The sequence below is a fragment of the Hemicordylus capensis genome, chromosome 5, assembly GCF_027244095.1.
Source record: "Hemicordylus capensis ecotype Gifberg chromosome 5, rHemCap1.1.pri, whole genome shotgun sequence".
Taxonomy (NCBI): Eukaryota; Metazoa; Chordata; class Lepidosauria; order Squamata; family Cordylidae; genus Hemicordylus; species Hemicordylus capensis.
Window position 1 is genome coordinate 253,928,685 of NC_069661.1, and position 21,497 is coordinate 253,950,181.

Consider the following 21,497-nt stretch of genomic DNA (forward strand, 5'->3'; position numbering starts at 1 on the left):
AATACATATGCTATTGTTTAGAAAAGCCATTGATATACCCAGCATTTCACAGTGTCACATAAGCAAACAGGTCCCTGCCCCAAGGAGTTTGTTGTAGATGCCGAGAGAGTGGGACATGAAAAGAAGAGGAGGAGGGAAGGAAAGGGATTCATTGGTGTAGAAAGGGATGAATGTGATCAAAGGTGATTAAACCAGCCTGGGCTTTGTTTCAGTTAGAGATACGGACTGAGGTCTGTAGTAAACCTATACTTAACAGCTTAGCAGAAATTTAATTGCTTAACCAGGTGACCCAGCTTACATGGGAATGCTCAAAAATAAGGATACTCTGTCTTCGCCTAAAATCTGTGCCTGATAGATTAGAAAAGGTGCAGAGATGGAGCCCAAACAGATCCAGAGGAGGTCAGTCCAATTGATATTGGAGGCTGGGCTTGCTCAGAATTTCTATGTGATGATGATTATGGAGATATTGAAGTTATCAGTATAGAAACATTACAGTTTCTGATCTTGTATTTTGAACTAACTGGTGACAACAACAAATATTTATATACTACTTTTCAACAAAGATTTCTAAAGTGGTTTACATAGAGAAATAAAAATAAATAAAGATAGATCCCTATCCCCAAAGGGCTCAAAATCTAAAAAGGAAACATAAGATAGACTCCAGCAACAGCCACTGGAGGGATGCTGTGTTGCGGATGGATAGGGCCAGTTGCTCTCTCCTTGCTCAGTAAAGAGAATCATCACTTTAAAAAGGTGCCTCTTTTAAATTTTACACAATTAGCATGGGGCAAATGTGATGAGCTCTCATGTTGCTTTTTCTAGCAGGTACCAGAACATATTATTGTGAACTGTATATTGTTATTGGTTCTTAGTATTTGATTCTAAAAAGTCAAATAGGGATCAGTTAACAAAGATTTAATATTAGGAAATCAGGACATTCAAATGACTCACCCAACCCTCCAACATACAATGCTGAGCCCCAGTTTACTGTTGCATATGATTTATAGGGTAACTCAGTATGGACTGAAGCCTCTGGTTGTGTGGACTATAGGACTAAAATGATCTTTGTGTGCCATTTTCTAAGCTGGTGTGTAGGTACATGCCCTCTGGTGCTGCTTGCTTATCAATCAATCAATCAATTAATCAATCAATCATATTTTTATACCACCTGATACATCTATATGCATCTTATGATGCAACTTATATCTATATGCATCTATATGCATCTTATGATGCAACTTGACCTTCCCATCCTTCTAGACAAGGGAAAGCAATGGTCTAGCAGAGCCAATGATGTTCTGAGGAGCCCTGACAAGTAGAGAACTGAACAGCAAGGGAGCTGTCCAGCAGTATCAGCAGTCAGTGAGTGAAGTGTTGAGTAGGAAAGGAACTGTCCAGAAGGCATTTAGAACTAGGATCTGGTCTATGGAGCTCTTGCATCAGCAACTTCCAGGCAGCCCTTGAGGGTTTATGTAACTAGGCTTGGTGACATACCATTCCTGGTGTGCTAGTGGGCTACTGGTCCTGACTATACTTAAGTTAAAGATTCCTCTTCCTGAATAGGAGTCTAAATGGGACACCTTGTGCACCTGTATGGGTACTACACTGTCAGGTCTGAGCTTCTATTTAAACTCATTGCACCTCTGTTAAGGATCTGGTGGTGACTGTGAGGTCATATTGGGGGATGAGTACAGTTGGTACATATTGGGTTGCGTTGCTGCTTTCCAGACCTCATGGGTCTTGTCCACAGGAAGAGACAGGACAAGAACAGTATCATTAGAAGTAAAGTAAGAGCTGCATTTGGCAATGATCAGAGCTTGGAAGCCATTTCTGTTGGTTACCATTTGACATGCCTACAGTAATAGACTGCAAGTTGGGTCAGAGCTTTGGTTGACTATCTAATTCTTTGTCCATGGTCAAACAATTCATTAAGCTAAAAAAAAGTGGCAGTTTTATCTTCTTATTTATCAGAGCGTCACCTGAGAGCCACGGCAGGAGTGTGGGCTGGTTGCTTCCCAGCTTTGCAGGTTTCCCTTCCTTTCCTCAGCTGTCTAAATTCACATTGTAATCTCCTGACAGTTGAAACTTAACCCTTACTTGTGTTATTTTGTAAATATATATGGACAAGGCTACTGAAGTGCCAAGAACAAGGAGGTGGGAAGGATCAGGATGAAGTGTGAAGCAAGCACATGCAATCACTCATTATATAATTCCGGGAGTCAGGACTGCTGCAGCACCCGTAAGTGTTTGCCAGGGGGAAAGAGGAGCCTCTAGGTGATTTGGTGGAGTGCTTTTCAAAGTTTTGGGGAGGGACTGGAGTCATGGGGCCTAGAAGTTTAACCGTGGCTCCTAGACTAGGATACTGTATTCAGAGGTAGTGATTAAAGAAATCATTATGTGTCATGGACAGCCCTATTTCTGTTCTAAGTATATTACTTCTAAAAGGGATAAAGAGAAACTCATTTCCCTGCCACTCAACAATGACTGTCACTTAGTCTGGTAATTTTGTTATGTGTCTTTTGCCTGACTCTAGGGCTGGCTCCTAGATCTAAAGAAAAGTTGATTTAGAAGATTGTGGTTTTTACATGCAGTGTTCTTCACTTTTTGAATAAAATTAGTGTTTTAAATAGTGAGTGTTACTTTACATATTTGACCAATAATTGTTCAATTATTCAATATCATGACATTCCTTGGTTATCTCAGCTAGTTGCGGAGATAGCAATAAGGCCACTCCATAGATATGCTTTTGAAAATATATGAACATAAGATGCTGACTGTTACAGAGTGGAGATCCTTGGTCTGTCTAGCCCAGTACTGTCTACACTGATTGCAGCAGGTCTCCGGGGTCTTTTCCAACATCTGCTACCTGGTCTTTTTAATAGGAGCACCCAGGAATTGAACCTGGAACCATCTGCATACAAAACATACGCTCTAACATTAAGCTATAGGTCCTCGCCTTCTGTACTGCAGCCTATCCATGTGAGCTCCACTGGTTCTAATATGTATGTTGAGGCCAGACAGACACCTAGAATAGCACAACATTTTTAGGTTCAAAGCAACTTACTATTTTAATATCGTTCTATTACTGAATTGTTAACAGCTTTAGCTTGAGTACTTATAATTTGAGGACAACTTTAATACTTTTGAAAGAGAGTACATAAAGCATAGTTCTGACAGGTGGGATTAGTTTTGTGGGTGTCTGAATCTTCCCTGAATGTTGATGTGTTGATGCTTCTTGTGAGCAGATGGGAGTAGTGGGCAGCAATTGGGTGAAGGAGCAATTGTCAAGATTAGCATAATCACACCTATAGGATATGCTGAGTGATTTACCTCTTGGATGTGTTATTTCAGCTTAGAGGGCGTACAAGAGAACACCGACATATTAATACCCATCTTATTTTTGTATCTTTTCATTTGGAGTTTTATTTGGAGGGCTTGGGGTAATGGAAAGCAATTGTTAACACATTTGAAATGAATAAATAATGAAGCCTTTAATTATATAACTAACGGATGGAGAAAAAAAGAATACTAAAGAGGGGGAAAATGAGGCCAAGGTATAGGTGACTGAAATCAAATACGCAAGATCAGAGTGTGTGTCCTTCTGCCTGCTGCTACTTTTTGCCTCCCCGCCGCCCACCATCACATCCCATCTCATCCTGTCATTTTAGCTTGAAAACCTATGGGGGAAGCCTTGTTTTTGTGGTTTTCATTTTGTGCAGAATATAGCTAACTGGAGGTATTCGCTGATATACAGAACCTGTTCCAGTCAAGATAGGTGGGTAGGATACCTCTGTGCAAGGCTATCGGATCAGCACTGCAATGGAGCAGGTCCTTCACTGTAGTCGCTTGCCACAAAGCTCTGGAATGAGTTTCTAAAGGAGGCGCATTGCTATACTTCCTTGCTGAGACTTCGGAAACCTATTTTTAAAAGAGAGCCTTTGGACTGCTTCTTTTTACTCTTATTTTACCTTGTAAACATTTTTTTTTATTTTATGGTTGCTGGAAGATGTAATTGGTAGTTAGCCAAAGTTACATCCTCTTGAGTCACATTGATTTCAGAGGGGAAGGTTTAAGGATGTTAAATAATTTGGGTGCTACAACTGAAAAGGTCCTGCTATGTGTCAGTATTAGATTTAATGTTTTGTATGCAGATGTGTAACTGAGTACAAAAGTATTTCACAAAAAGTGGCCTCCCTTGCCAGGGGTTTTTATTGGATTCACTTTGTGATTTCCCCTAATTATCTGTATTCTGTTCAAGCCTGAAAAAAGAGGAGAAACTGGCTTTCTTTCATTCAGACTGGAGGTCCCTTTGTGTTTGCAGAAGTCTCCCAGATGCATCTCTGTATCTCCATTCTCTAGTAATAGAGCTATTAGATTTTTCCCTGACATTTTAGGCATGTTGCTAATTTAGTTCTTTAATTTAGCAGTTCACTGGGATCATAATTACTGCAGTACTAAATATTTGATTGAAAAGAACAATAAGACACCTCCAGTTAAAGATGTAATAGCATGGATAAGCTGCTTCAGGATAATATGATTAATGGAGTTGCAGACTCTTTTGGCACAATTGAGAGGCTTCTCTGAAATCTCTACATACCAAGTTACATAAAGTGTTGCTATTTCAGGCAGCATTCTAGGAAGAAGAAGGGTAGAATCGAGCAGAGACCAAGAATCTCACTGAAATACGTGGTTTTTGTGTTTAGCATTAGCAGTCATCTTTACAAGTCTCATTGTTCAGGTTTACACCTAAGATATTTTGAGGGTGGACCTAAATATGTGAAGTGTGAATGCAACCAATTTGTGTATCATATGACAGCTACACTTCTTCGACGTGGTCTCTGTGCTTTACACGAATGGGCTTTGCACCTGCGCAGAGACCACATCGGAGCTTCCAAGCTAGAGTTCTTAAATTTTGGTGGTAACCCCGCCCCCTCAGTATATAGGTGGCTGCGCGGGCTTCGCTCTCTAGTCTTTCTTCGTCCGTGATAGAAGACACATCGTTGAGCACTCCTTGCTAAACTACACTGTTGAGTATTGCCCTAACAGGTTTTACCCTATATTTTGTTTTCAATATTCCCCCCAGTTAGCGTTTTTATTTTATCCTCGGTACCGCCCCCCTCGAAGTCCTTTCTTGTGTTCGCTGTTATATCGTGGCCTTCTGGCCCAGCATGTTGCGGTTTCCCCGGTTCTTTCCCGGCCTATGGCCAAGACTACAAACTTTAAGCAGTGTGGTCGCTGCAAATCGAAGATCCCCTTGACCGACGGCCACAAACTTTGCCTTTTCTGCTTGGGCGAGGCCCATAAAGTTGGCTCATGCTCGCACTGTGCGGCCTTTACCAAACAGGTGCGCAAGAATTGGGATTCTCGACTTTGTTCTTGGCTGTGGGAACAAGCCTTCAAGTGTTTGGGCTTGGATAAACTGCCTACTATGTAGGCCCCTTCGAGCACTTTTCCATTGGCCTAGGGCTTACAGCCTGTTTCCTCCCCACCGGAGATTTCAGTTACCACTCCAGAGGCCAATGTACTGGTCAATCCCGTGCTAGGGTTTTGACCTTGGTACCGAAGAGTTCCATGGCAGTGTCGATCTTGACAGCAGTGCTCATTGAACCGCGCTTGGTTCAATCCATTAAGAAAAAGAGAAAGAAGGCCCGTCATGCTTCCACGGAACCTCCTAAGAAAAAGCATAGACCGACGTACGATACCTAACACCGATCCCGTACACTCCAGACAGAGACCATCCTGGATAATGAGGTGGTTTATGCATCTAGTCCCCACGATCCTGTTTACGAATCCGAGCGGGATTCTGAGCCTAAAGAACTTCCCCCAGAGCAGCCTTGTTGATGGTCCAATCGAGAACTTGAAGCTGCCCTCAATGACCGCTACGCCCATCAGGTTGAGGAGGAGGCAGACTACTTTTATGCCCACCAGGAAGTTCGCCAACACCGCTGAGCCTCGGCTGCTACAGAACCGCCCCTTTCGGCACTCTACCTTGCCCCAGCCGTCGACCTCGGTACCGGCTTCGATACCTAATCCACATTCGGAGGCAACTATCCTCCCTCCTCCTCATCCACCCCGAACCACGTCTCTGCTTGCACCACGGGTCCCGCCAAGAAACTCCCCCATGCAGGCGTCCACGGCCACGATCACACCAGATTCTAGCCCACCTCCTACTCAGCTTCGAATCCTCGATTTCGGACAGGATATCGTTGGGCTCTTCGCCCCCTACACTTATTTTGGAACCTAGACCCAGCTCTCCATCGGAAGATTTCAGGATAAATACTGACTTCGTTTCCCGTATGGCGACCACCCTGGGTGTTCAACTTTCCCAAGCAGATAAATCCGAGCCGGACCCCCTTTTTCAATTAATTGAAGAAGATGCTCGTCCTTTGGTATCACTCCCCTTGAACCCATCCATCCTCAAGTTCACCAAGGCCTCTTGGTCAAAACCCTCTTCCCTGCCCCAAACGTCGAAAAACTCGATTCCTTTTATAAGGTCCATGGTTCTGCTGATCAGGACGACTCCTTTCTGAAGCAGCATCCTTCCATTGATTCCATTGTAGTAGAGTCTTCATTCTCTAGGTTCCGTGGATATACCTCATCCACACCGCCTGACAAAGAAGGAAAGAAACTTGACACGTTTGGCTGGCGTTTGTATTCCATTTCGTCTTTATTGACCAGAATTACAAATGATCAGGCCTACTATGCCAGATACCAGTCTTTTTTGTGGGATCATGTTGCCCCCTTCTTGGACCATTTGCCCGATGAACAGCTGGGCCCTGCTAAAGTCTTCCTGCATGAAGCCACGCAAGTCTCGAAACAGGAACTCCATGCAATCTGTCATTTGACAGAGGGCGCTACTAAGGTGATGGCAACCTCCATCGCTCTTCAGCGGCACGCCTGGCTCAGATCTTCTGGCCTTACACCCAACGCTAGGTCCAGGGTGGAGTTTCTTCCCTTTGACGGCTCATCCCTGTTTGGAGAGAAGATGGATTATACACTTCAGAAAGTACAGAAACTATGTAACACGGCCCATTCCATGGGTTTTCAACAATCCTCATCCCGGCCTTACAAGCCTCAGAAATGGCAGCAACAGCCATACTCCTCTAAGCACCATTACTACTAACCACAGGACAAGTCCTTTCGCTCCGCCAGGTGCCAGCCATATAGAAAGTGCTCCAACTTCACCGGCTTCAAGCAGCAGCAACGCTCTAAGGGCCCACAGCCCCAGACTAAGAGACAATGACTCTCAAATCCCTCCCCGGTGGGGCACCAGGTTCCCCCTTCATCTCCACCTGGGAGAACATCACTTCTGACTCCTGGGCCCTTACCATCATGAGGGTTGGCTATGCTGTTGAGTTTGCATCCACTCCTCCGTACAACTCCCCACTCCTCACCCCGGCCACCCCTGCTCTCCTCACAGAAGTCGACTCTCTACTTACAAAATGGGCAATAGAACTGGTTCACAACCCTCAATCCCCAGGTTTCCACTTCCGATACTTCACAGTACCCAAACCAGACGGCTACCTTCGCCCCATCCTAGATCTCCAGGAGTTGAGCTCCTGTGTCACATATAGGAGATTTCGAATGGTCACCATTCCCACCATCATCACCCTTCTGCACCGCAATCAGTGGTTTGTCTTAATAGACATCAGAGATGCCTACTATCATATCACCATCAGACCTCAACACCGCCGTTTCTTCCGCTTCCAGATAGTGGACACCACTTACCAGTTCCGTGCCCTGCCTTTCGGGTTGGCATCCGCGCTGCGGGTGTTCATCAAATGCATGGCTCCAGTGGTGGCAGCCCTGCAACAAGAGAACATTCAAATTTTTCCGTACCTAGATGACTGGCTTGTGGTAACCGACAACCCACAATCTCTACTCAGAGACCTCCACAGGGTCATCAACCTCCTTTCCAACCTGGGCCTCCAGGTGAACTACGAAAAGTCGAAGCTCACTCCTTCCAGAACGATAGAATTTCTGGGAATCCTCTTCAACTCCATTCAGTCCAAAATTTTCTTGCCTAATCGCAGAATTCAAGCTATCCTGGACTTGTCATCCCACTACCACCCACGTCAGTCAGCACGAACAATTCAGCACCTATTAGGTCACATGGCTTCCACCACCTACGTTGTCCCGCACGCCCGTCTACGGACCAGGACTCTTCAACACTGGTTCCTTTCAGTGTTCTCTCCACACGAGGATTCCCTCACCAACACCCTAAGGATCCCGCCTCGGGTCCTACACTCCCTGCTGTGGTGGTCGGACCCTGCCAACCTCAGCGTCGGCTCCCCCTTCCAGCCACCGTGTCACGCCCTTCTACTCACCACAGATGCATCCATGGAAGGTTGGGGTGCCCACGCCAACAAGCACAACATCCACGGCATCTGGTCCCCAACCGAAGCCTCCCACCACATCAATTATCTCAAACTGTTAGCCATCTTCAAGGCCCTAAGAGCCTTCATCCCCCGATACAGGGCTCCCGTGTCCTGGTCCAAACGGACAAGACTACCGCCGAGGCTTACCTGAACAGGCAGGGCGGCACCTCCTCTAGCTCCCTCCTGTTCCTGGCCATGGAAATGTGGCGGTCCATATACAGGGCCAAGACAACGTCATGGCGGACAGGCTAAGCAGGACTCAAACAACATCACACGAATGGCAACTACATCCCCCCATGCTCCGCTCCTTCTTCCGCCGCTGGTTCCTCCTGGAAATAGACCTCTTCGCGTCTGAGGCAAATGTGCAGTGCCACCAATATTGCTCCAGGTCCGGGATCGGACTCAATTCCTTGGAGGACATGTTTGCCATGACTCGGACAGGACTTCTAGTCTATGCCTTCCCTCCAATTCCCCTACTTCCTCAAGTCCCTCAAAGATCTCCCAGGACCACCCGCGTTGCATACTCATTGCCCCTTGGTGGCCCAGGAGGCCCTGGTTTCCCGGCCTCCTCTGCCTTTCCAACCATTGATACCACCGCTTCCCGCACACGCCTCACCTCCTCTCCCTGCAAGGGGGTCACCTTCTCCATCCAGATTTACAGTGCCTCCATCTCACAGCTTGGCACATAGTTCCAACCTGCCCACAGATCTACAAAGAATAGTCCAGGCCTCGCGTAAACCCTCTACTGTCACCTCCTATTCCCACAAGTGGACACGCTTTCAGAACTTTCTAAAGGACAGGGAGATTCCCGTATACTCCATCTCTGTAGAACATGTTTGTTCATATTTACTGTCCCTCAAGGAGATCAGACTTAAGATGCCTTCCTTGTGCGTTAATCTCACAGCCATAGTGGCTAACTCCCTGCCGTCTACACCATCGTGGTTCCAACATCCTACGGTCAAGCGTTTCCTTAAAGGACTCACTCACCTCTATCCAGACCTGCCAATCATGGCCCCGGCTTGGGACCTGAACTTGGTGCTCTCCTCCCTCATGTACCCTCCCTTTGAACCCATGGCTACGATTTCTTTCAACCTCCTTTCCTGTAAAGTAGCCTTTCTCATGGCCATCACTTCAGCCAGGTTGGTCAGTGAACTCAGGGCACTTAGAGTTGACCCGCCATACCTAGTTTCCACAAAGAAAAAGCTGTCCTTAGGCCGGACATTGCCTTCCTGCCGAAGGTAGTCACCTCGTTTCACCGCTCCCAACCGATCCCTTTACCTGCATTCTTCGCTGAGCTGTCAACTGAGGCCGAACGACGTCTCCACACTCTTGATGTTTGCAGAGCGCTCGCCTTCTACTTCGACCGTACCTCCGCCCTTCGCACCTCCAACTCTCTCTTCGTACTCCACTCTGGACCTAACAGAGGCAAGCAGGCTTCTACGCAGACTATATCCAGATGGATGGTCCGCACCATCTCCCTAGCATACCAGATTTCCAGAAAGCCTCTCCCGCTCTCCATCAGGGCACATTCAACGAGAGTGGTCGCGGCTTCCACTGCCTTTGTCCATTCCTTTGGATGTCATCTGCCAGGCGGCTACATGGGTGTCAAAACACTCCTTTGTGCAGCACTACGCCCTGGATGTCCAAGCCAGAAAAGACACAGCGTTTGGTAGGGCGGTGCTACAATCCATCTTCGCCTGATCCCTCCTCCAGGTGAGCATGGCATGGGTGCAGCTTGCTATGCGCCCATACATGTAAGCAAGGTGAGCAAGCTTTTCTAAACATCCAGCCTTTTCTCCTTCAAACTAACAGGAAGAGTGGAGATTTTCAGGAGCTGTTTCTCTTTAAGGGGAAGGTCTTAGTCTGTGTGTGTGTGTGTGTGTGTATTATTTGCTAGGGTTCTAATTTCCCAGGGCTAGGATTTGTTAGGGCTCCAGTGTTTTACTTTGTTGTCCATGCCTGGAGCGGGTGGAGTCAGCTAGGGCTGGGAGAGGCCCCACATTCCTTTGACTCACATCCTGTGTCTCAGTTGGAAGACTACTCTACATAAGAGGCGAAGGCCCGAGAGCATAGCAAACAGGATGTAGGAGTTTTGCAGGAGTTTAGTGGGAAGTGTGCGGGGAAGCCTGGAACAAACCCCTGTGATTACAACGAGCCTGGTGGAGAAGAGAACATAAGTACAAATCCCTCCCTCGTATCCCTCATATTCTTGGGAAAGGCTGTTTGGACATATAATTAGCTGGCCATTACAGCTGAGACCTATCCTTCTGATAAACTGTCTAATAAACAGATAATAAACTACTTCTAATACACTATTTCTAAATACTGTAAACAGCCAACAAAAAGAGTGTGAAGAGAGAAAGTCAGAAGGGGGAGGGGGCACTTCCCAGTGTATTGCACAGAGTGCCACATGTATAACTATTTGCCCCATGGGCAGAAGTCATGGGTGTGTGCTTGGTGCAAGGAGCTCCTAGCTCTCAGGGAACAAATTCATTCTCTTGAGACCAAGGTGGCAGATCTGGAGAAGCTCAGAGAGACAGAGAGGCATGTGGATGAGACCTTCAGGAATGTGATAGAGGCATCCCACTCCAGGGCTGGTAGCTCCTCTGCTGTCAGGGAGAATGAAGGTCTTGGGCAAGGAGTAAGCAAGCTCAGTGTCTAATGAAATTATTGTCAGCCTCATTGCCAAGTAATCCAATACTGGAGCTAGAAGTTCTAGAAGACTAGCAGAAGACTAACTAGAGAGAATGTGAGGAGGGCAAGAAAAGTGGCGTCGGCAAGCAGTAGACCAGGAAGTTGTGCATCAGAGTACAATAGGCAGCAACTGGAAGGCTGATTTTCTAAGCTTCTTTAAAGAGAGTTTTCACTAGGAGAAGACTCTGATGGTGGGGTGTGTACAAACTGTGGCTTGAGCAATGGTTCGGCGCAGGAAGGGGAGCAGGAGCTTTAAGAAAGAGGAGAGTAGGTGCTTACCTGCTCTTCACTGTCCCATACAGCATTCTGCTGGGGCAGTGCTTGGCCCAAGTACCTCTGTGCAGTGCCAGCACACACATGGTTCTTGCACATGTGCATCCTGGTGCTGCACAGGGGTATTTGAGCTGAGCGCTCAAATTGTTGGCAGAGATCAGGTATGGACCTGCTCTCCTCTTTCTTAAAGCTCCCTTCCCCGGGCCAAACCAGTGCTTCTACTTCACAGTGGGCCAAACTGTGGTTCTTGAACACTCCGGGACCCGGTCCGTGGCCTCCAAAGGCTGGGGGGGGGGATCCTGCCACCACCCTGCACCTCCTCCCGCTCCTGTGGTTCTTGCACACTCTGTGGTTCTTGCACATTCTGTGGTTCTTGTTCCTCTGTGGTTCTTGCACACTCCAGGACCCGGTCCGTGGCCTCCAAGGCCCAGGAGGGCCTCCAAAGGCTGGGGGGGGGGGATCCTGCCACCACCCTGCACCCGCCCCGCTGCTTCCCCATAGCTCCAAATTGCGCCTCTGAAAAACTGAATAATTCTATCTGCTATGTGCATGGCGGGGGCGTGGGGGGTACGCTGAGCAGGCCTCCCCCATGCCCATGGTGGCGGCTAGAATTATTGAAGTTTTCAGCACTGCAGTTCGGTGCCATGGGGCAGGGGTGGGGTGAGGTGGTGGCAGGAAGCCCCCCTGGACCTTTCAGCACTGCAGGACAGTGGCGGCATGCTTCTGTGGAGGCCCTCCACTTCTGGGGAGGCTTTGAAAAATGCTGGCTTAACTTTTAAAAAAACTTTAACTTTTTTATTTTATCTAGTGGGGTGGGTGGGGTGCCTCCAAAGCCCTTCAGATTCGGGCACCAAAATTAACTAGGTGCGTCCCTGATTTGGCTTAGAGGTCTGAATTGCAATGAACCCTGCTCTCTCCCTCAGATATATTGCTGCCTCAGTGTTTTGGTACTGTTAGGAACATAGGAAGCTGCCATATACTGAGTCAGACCATTGGTCCATTTATCTCAGTGTTGTCTACACAGACTGGCAGCGGCTTTTCCAAGTTTGCAGGCAGGAATCTCTCTCAGCCCTATCTTGAAGATGCCAGGGAGGGAACTTGGAACCTAGATGCTCTTCCCAGAGCAGCTCCATTCCCTAAGGGGAAGATCTTACAGTGCTCACACATCAAGTCTCTCATCCATATGCAACCAGGGTGGACCCTGCTTATCTAAGGGGACAAGTCATGCTCATGTGTTTGCTGTGACATTTACTTATCTGAGGGACTTACTGAAGGTCACTGGTTGTATGGTGTGTATGGCAATGGTGGAAGTAGGTCAGGATGGAATAAATGTTAGAGGCTTGCAAGGAACAGCTGGGAGAGGTGCATTTCGTAGCTACTAATTTGAATGGAGGGCAAGTGCTGTCAGTTTCCATAGACTGACTATCTATCTGTCTGTCTGTCTGTCTGTCTGTCTGTCTGTCTGTCTATCTATCTATTTTCACACTTATATCCCACTCTTCCTACAAGGAGCTCAATGCTTATTTTTATCCTCACAACAACCCTGTGAGGTAGGTTAGGCTGAGAGATACATGATTGGCCCAGAGTCTCCCAGTGAGTCACGGTTGAATGGGGATTCGAACTCGGGTCATCCTGGACCTGGTATTAGTCAACACTCTAACCACTATGCTGTGCTGGCGTGCTTTTTAATCTAAAACTTAGTTTGCAATTTTGGAGCATATCAGCAATTTAAAAACATTTAATTCCCACATTTTATTAGGCTTAAAAGCAACTCAATAACTTGATTCATGCCATGATTCAAGAGCAGCATGAACTTTTCCCTGAAGCCAAAGAAATTAGTGGCATTGCAGTTTCCTCCAAAACTGAGACCTTGCTCTTTGTTTCTTTCCATGTGGCAAGTGTGCTGCATCAGTGTCCTTGAAATTCTGAATGCTGTAGACTCATTAACATTGTTCTTCCATTTATTTGAGAGAATTGCTGGCGGATGGTGATTGGCAGCTGCTGTGGTTGAAGAATGCAGCAGAAAGCAAGCTGAGTAGGATGAGAACAAAATAACACTCCTGAGGCTATTAAGCTCGTTAAAATCAGACTTTCAAACATTTAGCCCTTGCCTCTTTGATTTTTTTTGGGTTTCATTTCTCAAAAGAACACATTTGCCTTTAGCAAACGAACACAATGATACTTAAAACAATGATTTCTTTAGATCAGGAGACTTTAAGTCATTACTTGCAGAAAAGTTAAAATAGGACAAGTTAGACAGTGACCTTTAAGAAATGTTTAACCTTTGTGAATTTGAGGATTACAAGTTATCTTAAGGGAAGGATTTAAAAAATGGCCCTTCCATGATAGGTTTTAAAACATCTTTAATCAACTCCAGAATACATAGCCAAGTGTATCTTCATTGTATTCTTCTAAGGCCTGGGCTACACAGGAAGCAGAATGAGGCAACAGAATCCAGAGGTGGTGAAGTAGCCCGTACCACATCAGCTGGTGGGGCGAGATGCCTTAAAAATGATTCCAATATGAAAAATAAATTGCAAGTAAAGAACAACTAAGTCAGGGGAAAAGGCACCAGCCAAACTCCTTGCCATGCTTTTTTCTACTTGTGGGCTCCCCCCACCCTTTATCTAGGGATAATTTCTTCTAAGTGATTATCCACCTGCAGTCTGAGTTGGAACAGTCTATTCCACCTCTAAACTCTCCCACCTCATTCTGCCACAGGTGTGAACCAGACCTGCCTTGCAAACCTTTTATTGAGGGGAACCTACCCTGTTCCTTGAACATAGAACCCATTAGTACTTTTTGCTAAAAAAAAAATTGAATAGTAACTTGGTGTCCAGCTCATAATACTCTTGAAGAATTTTGGTTTGAGGATCACCACAAAACTACACATTGTTTTCAAAAAGATTATATTCCCTGACTCTTTAGTTGTAGACACGGAGCCAATATATATGGGACACGTGAAAAGAACTTCGCTAGGAATGAACTATGGTGAGGCTCCATAGTTCAGTCATAGAGTCCATGCATTGCATGCGGAAGGTCCCATATTCCGCCTCTGGCATCTGTAGTTGAAAAGTTCTCAGATAGGTCTAAGAAACACTCTTGGTGAAAACTTTGTAGAGAGCTGGAGTAGACAATAGTGAACTAGATGGACTGCTGGTCTAGCAGTAAAAGGCAGCTTTGTGTGTTCCATGTGGTTTGTTGTCTTTACTGTTCAACAACACTTTTGTGTTGTGTTTCTTGCACTTGTTACCTGTGTTCCCCTATTGTTCTTCTTTGTCTTTACTGTTCAACCAGGGGACAGCAATGATTTTCAGAGCCTCTTCTGTAGAAAACCTCATCCTCCAACTCTGATTTTAAAAGAGCAGCAATCTTTTTCTTTACTGCCCCACCCCCACTAATAGTGCCTGTGGTGGTTGAGCAGCAAAGGAGCTGCCTACCAAGTTGCATATGAACTGTATTCTTCATATTTTTTATGTTATGGTGATGTCAGATATAGTTGTTGAGCACATAACTACAAATTCTCACTGGGGCAAGCAAAGAAACTGGTGTAGAATGACTTGTTTTAAATTGTTTTAAATTCTGCGACCTTAAGTGGCACAGCGGGGAAATGCTTGACTAACAAAAAGACAGTTGCCAGTTGAAATCCCCGCTGGTACTATATCGGGCAGCAGCGATATAGGAAGATGCTGAAAGGCATTATCTCATACTGTGCAAGAGGAGGCAATAGTCAACCCCTCCTGTATTCTACCAAAGGCAACCACAGGGCTCTGTGGGTGCTAGGAGTCGAAATCGACTTGACGGCACACTTTACTTCCTGATCCTCTTCCTGAAGTCTCCTTTCCAAACCTCCAGTATTAAATGCAAATTAAATGCTTTTGCTGTTGGCTGGATCTCTCTCCTTCCTCCAGCTCTCAGAGATTGGAGGAAAGGTCAGATGGAGCGTCAACTGTAACTTTGGATGGAGCGCAGGAGGCATTTGGGCAAGGGAAGTGCTTGGTTCATCCACTTTGTCCACTTGCTTAATTTATTGGTAAATTACGTATTCTTCTTCATTAAAAAATGAAAAAAAATCTGACTTATAATTTTTTAAAAAACAAACAAAAATGAGGGTATATATCTTTAATTTTGATAATTGTATTGCTGGGACAGCGAAGTTAGCGGGAGACAACAAACAGCTCTTTTAGATGGCTCACCACATTCCCCCTCCCTAGCCTAGCTCAAACTTTGAGATAATGATATAGAAACTAATACTCTCTGAAAGCAGTATTTGATCTGATCATGATTATTTATATACTATTTTTCAACGAAAAAGTTCTCAAAGGGGTTTACATAGAAAAAGAATCGTTAGAAGAAGATGGGTATGTTTGTAAACTGATCCCAGTTGTTGCAACACTGCAGTAAAACTGCTTGAACTTACCATTGCCGTTAGGAGGCATTCTGCCATAAAGCATTACCACAGAAGAAGTCAATAAGAATCAGCAAAATTGCTGTTCAGTGATGATTTCAAGTGGACGTTCCTGTGGAAATCATTATCTTCAACTATTCCCTTAAAAAAAAAAGCAAGTAAGAAAAAAGTAAATATGGAAACAGTTTTTTGCATATTAGGACTGCCATATAAATGATTGATAATAATAATAAGCCCCTGGTTCCTTTTCATTTGAAAAGCACAGTGTAGATACAAAATGATTAACTTTTTTTGTCCATTTGTAGAACCTCTCTCATTGCGAGGGCGTCGGTATAGTGTCTATGCCTTGAACGCAAAAGTCATATTAATTTTAAGCTCCATTAGAGATGCAAGAGGGAAAAGAAAGATGTTCATCAAATGGGAAAGGACTAAATTAGTAAGGGATTTTTTTTAATTTCAAGGTTCAGGAGAGTAGTACAAATAATGGAGTACTTCTTTGTTTAGAGAAAAAAATCTCCATCAAAACTTGTGTATTTTTGTCCTTGTAAATTGAAGCTCATTTGTATTACTGCCGTGCCTACAACTCTCATCTGAGATCAAGGCTGTACAAGCTCATAGTAAGGAACACCTTTTTCCCTGAAGAGTTTACAGAATTGGAGGAAAACTAGGATGGGAAGGGGAAGTGACACTTTATCAGGGAATGAGGGAAATAGTTCTGGTTGCCTGAATCAGCTTCCTCCAATCCCTTTACTGGGCTGTGTACCTACTGCAGATAATGCCATGCAAACATGGAATGCAGTATAGAGGTTGGAGCTTGGTGTGAAAGTCACTCATTCTCTCTCTCTCTTTCTCTCTCTGGGCCAGTTTGGACAATACTGTTCCTGCCCAGGCAGTTGGGAAGGGGACATGCCAAGAGTGTAGATGTGCCAATGCCCTCCCAGCATGCCTCTTTATCATGTGAGGAAGGGGGGCTGTTTATCTGCATGAACAAGAAATATTTAGAGCATGTGTAAAGGGGCCGTTCGGATGAATAGCCCACCCATGCAAGAAAAGGATCTGCCAGGAGGGTGTCAGCATATCTGCGGAGGATGTCGCAACAGATGCACTCTCAATGTATCCCCTTCTCTATTTTTATCCCGCTCTTCCTCCAATGAGCCCAGAGCGGTGTCCTACATACTTGAGTTTCTCCTCACAACAACCCTGTGAAGTAGGTTAGGCTGAGAGAGAAGTGACTGGCCCAGAGTCACCCAGCAAGTCTCGTGGCTGAATGGGGATTTGAACTCAGGTCTCCCCAGTTCTAGTCCAGCACTCTAACCACTACACCACGCTGGCTCATAACATGCTGCTGTGAGTACATAAGGAACATAAGAACTACCCCGCTGGATTAGGCCCATGGCCTATTGTGAAGAAACCCTGTATGCTGTGAGTTAGCCTCCATTACCCTGAAAGCAAGAGCACCACATCTGCAACATCCACTGCACCTGCCCGTTACCAATTCCTTAATCCTGTCTAGCGCATGAGAAATGAACACTTTGTACCCCAGATCCCCTTGTGGAGATGGTAACTGGAAAACCCTTTGAACTACAGACAGTTGGCAGTCTCAAAGTCACCTCTGCCCAGCAGGGCATCTCCTCCTCTCATTGGCTGAATAGCTGTCAACCTGAGCCCTTGTGGCCTACCTCTGATTGGTGGAAGGTGTGCAGAACCCCTCCAGGTGTTGACCTAAAAAATGCTTTAAATTTTTTTGTGTTGTTTGTGTTAAAAGCGTCAGCTACTTTCCATCTATTTGCTGGACCCCCCCCCCCCAAGATACGTAAGTGCTTTGCTTAGATTGTAGAATGTGTTAGGAGCTAGAAATGACTTCTGTTTTATTTTACTAATGCCTACCTATTCCCCTACCCACCTTGGTTCCTGTAGATTAATAAAGTAATCTTTTAGAAAGAACAATCTCGTCTCCTGTGTGTGCGTGCTCAGAGATTCTGGAGTTGTTGCTCCCCACGAGATGACTGCTTGGTTGAGCTACTTAAAAGGGAAACTGGCATAAAAGCGGGGATCAAGCCTGGCTCCCACTCTGCGAGGACAGAGGGGACCTGCTAAAGATTGATTCAGACCCAGACTTGAGTTCTCTTGGAAGCAGAGAGTGGTGACAGCGGCTACCGGACCCACACTGGAGCAGGGGTGAGTGAGTGAAACTACCTAAACGCCAGTGAGGTCCCTGTTACACCTATCTAGTCCAGCATCCTGTTTTCCACAATAATCTCCAGTTGTCTCTGGAAAGCCCACAAATAGTAGAAGAGAGGGCATGCCTTCAATCTCCTATTGCTCCCCTGCAACTGGTATTCAGTGGCCTCCATCAGCACTCAGTATTGGACAAGCAGAGGCAGGAATGCTGACCCACAAGGCCAAATTAATGGGAAGACTAGCTCTGTTATTTCAGTGGCTTTGGGGAATATTCCATGAGCTGTCATAAGCATGCATTCAAGTCTTTGGTGTTTGGCTTCTGTTGGGTGTGTGTGTGTAATTTACTCATGATGGGTTTTGTGATTAATTAGCAGAGCACTAATGAAGCTACCTACTCCAGTTACAGAGTAGAACACAGAGTTTAGTTGTTGCAGCTATTTATAGAAGACACATGGAGATTATTGTAGGATCTAAATACTAAGTAGATTCATTGGTGAAGTACACGTTGGATAGGAAAGACCTAATCCTATTTGTAGGCTACATAATGAATAGATAGGGAGAGAGAGATATGTTTCCACATCTGTTTTCTAAGAGGAAAGGAAGGGATTGTGATTCTCATAGGAAATGCCTGAGGAGTCATATCAGGGGTCATAGAGATGAAACAGCTAGGAACAGCTAGGGAGACCCTTACTTACTATCTCTACTCCCAGTGTCCCTAGTGGTCATCAGAATAGTCGGTGCAAAAGGTCGATGCACTGGAACTCCATTTCCAATAGCTTCCTCTGACATCTGCCATGTTTAGAAACAAGGACATGGACTACTAGTATGATCCAGTATGGTGGCTCTCAAACATTTTATGAGCTGACAGGTTTACTTCAGTTTTAATGTCTTTCTTCCGGCTTATTGACTATGAAAACTGTGTAAAAGTGGACAAAGAGGGAAGGACCACAAGTTTCCATTCTGCCTCTTCTACTTTGGAACTCTTAATTGTCTTGAAAGATTGGAGGTGGAATTTGCAGATCAGTGCTATTCTCTTTCTTTAAGCAGGTTTTTCTGGCCCCTGAAAGTTGTCCTTGGGTCCAAATTCTTGTTTTCCAGTTTATCAGTATCTTCTCACACTGTCAGAAAACAAATTAGGCAAGGCATTGAGCAATTAATCTGTGTTTGTGATCGGGGTTTATTAGGATCATAAAATCACAGTCATTTTGGTGGGCTGAGGTAATTCATGGTTAGGCTGTTGGTAATTAGATTGAGAGGTGATGAGATCTACATTTCCTGGCATCGGCGGGGGTGGGGAGGACTCGGCTGGCCATGTCCAAGTTGCTGTGGATCTTAATTGGACAGTTGGTCATGTAGGCCACTAAACATCCAGGAGATGGCCTGCCTAGGCAGTTGGTTCTGTTCCCAACAACAAGGAAATCTTGTTCTGTCCCATCACACCTCTTCTTCCACTCTTTGCCACTGTCCCCACTTTGTTCTCCTTGGTGACTGCCTTTTCCTCCATCCTTGTTATCTCTCGTATTTCGCCTCTTGCATGATTTTCCTCAGTACTAAGCTATATATGAATTACATCTAAATGACCAAATAAATTCAGCCTTCCAGTTTGTGATTAGTATCTAATGGTTCCTTTCATGTTGAATATTTTGCCTACCTTAGCCTGAGAGAGTAGTGATGTTCAGGACCTCAGAAAATACTCTAATCTCACAGGAACTGAAATAGTTATAATTATGCCTATGAAATTACAAAGTAAAGATCTGGTAAATCATAGGGAGGCATTCATGTTCTTTTCTCTCCACACATCCCACCAGAGAGACTGGGTGGAATGACTTGCATAAGTGAGAGAGCCATGACAGATGAAATGCCAGAGAGGATCTTTTCACATTAACTAACATTATCCCTGACACTGCATGGACTGTTTCACGCATGTAATGTCAAACCATGGTTTGGTATTCAGTCAGTTAACCTTGTATTTATGCTATCTATGTTATTTTGTCTTGTGAACAAACTGTAACTTTTGAGTACCATATTTACCCAAATAGAAGACAACCTTGAATTTAAGACAACGTCCTTAAAAAATAGAGGTTGAATCCTGATTATACCTGTATTTACCAAAAAGGAACATCCTGAATTTAAGACAACCCCCCCAATTTCTAACATCAAAGAACCTGGAAAAAACTTAGTTTTTGATTCAGGTAAATACAGTAGACCTGAACAAGCTACCTGTGCTTTGGGCTTGGCCTCCAAATCTACGCTGAGTGCAAAGCAATAGTTGGCAAACTTGCATGTTATAATGCCAAGCCTGAATCGGGTTAATGCAGGGATTCTTAAATGTGGGTCCTCAGATTCTTTCTATCTATCTATCTATCTATCTATCTATCTATCTATCTATCTATCTATCTATTAAAAAGGGATGTCACAAACAAAAGACATTGGCTCAGGGGTTCCCAACCGTGGGTCCTCAGATGTTGTTGGACTACAACTCCCATCATGACTTTTGGCCATTGTGGCTGAGGATGATGGGAATTGTAGTCCAACAATATCTGAGGACCCACAGTTGGGAACCCCTGGGCCAATGTCTTATTTGTGCCTTCCCATACATTTGCACACCCTTTCTTGATCCACAGACTTAGTTTTGAGAAAATGAAGCAAAAAAGCACAGTCATTTTTTGAGCTGTCAGTGTCTGATGGGTTTAAATATTCTTGTTTCTTCTGTTTATTCAAAACATCCCAGTATGTTTTCTTCAGTATTTTTGACAGGGTGCTTTTGTGCTGTAATTAATAGTTGCTCTGTTTGTCTTGGATGGAACATTTAAATTACTGTTATTTTTAAGGCATACAATGTTGGGAGGAGGACAGTCACAGTGCTTGTAAAGAGAGCTACACTGGACATGGTTTCACCCGAACACAAGAGGTTGGAAGGGAATTAGTTAATTGGGTCTGCATGGTGTGCTGTCATTGGTAATTAAATGCCTTGAAAGGCTTTCGTTGTTGTTGTTTTTAAGGTCCAGGGTCACCAGAAAAGGTGGTAGGACATGCAGTTTATCATTTATGCTCTTAGTAAGCATCTGTGAAGTAGTAAGTTGGAATCTGATGTTTAAAAAGTCAAGAATGAGTCAACAAAGCATTATTATTTCCGGTTATAACAGTAACTGTGCTGTGGTCTTAACTTCCAGCATATCTCAAGAGTTAGAAAGGTAAAGTTAAGTGTGCCGTGAAGTAGGTTTCGACTCCTGGCACCCACAGAGCCCTGTGGTTTTCTTTGGTCTAATACAAGAGGGGTTTACCATTGCCTCCTCCCGTGCACTATGAGATGATGCCTTTCAGCATCTTCCTACATCGTTGCTGCCCAATATAGGTGTTTCCCTAACCGGCTCTTGCCTTGGTGCCGGTATCGATGCCCTCAACCACTATACTGTCAACTTTGGGTGAGCCCGCACGCTTGGAAGATCATCCTCAGCGCCTGGCGTTCACGGTACCTAAGTTCTCTACAGATCAGTCTGGATCGGTACCGAACCTGAAAAAGAAGCTGAAGCTACATCAAGATTTGCCTGCAGGTCGTAATC

The 21,497-nt window shown here is 45.0% G+C and overlaps 1 protein-coding gene across 2 annotated transcripts in view; it reads left to right on the forward strand.

The window, feature by feature from the left end:
* EXOC4 (exocyst complex component 4) overlaps positions 1-21,497 on the forward strand; it is a 585,849-nt gene that overhangs the window by 97,848 nt on the left and 466,504 nt on the right. The gene's annotated exons all lie outside the window — the stretch shown is intronic.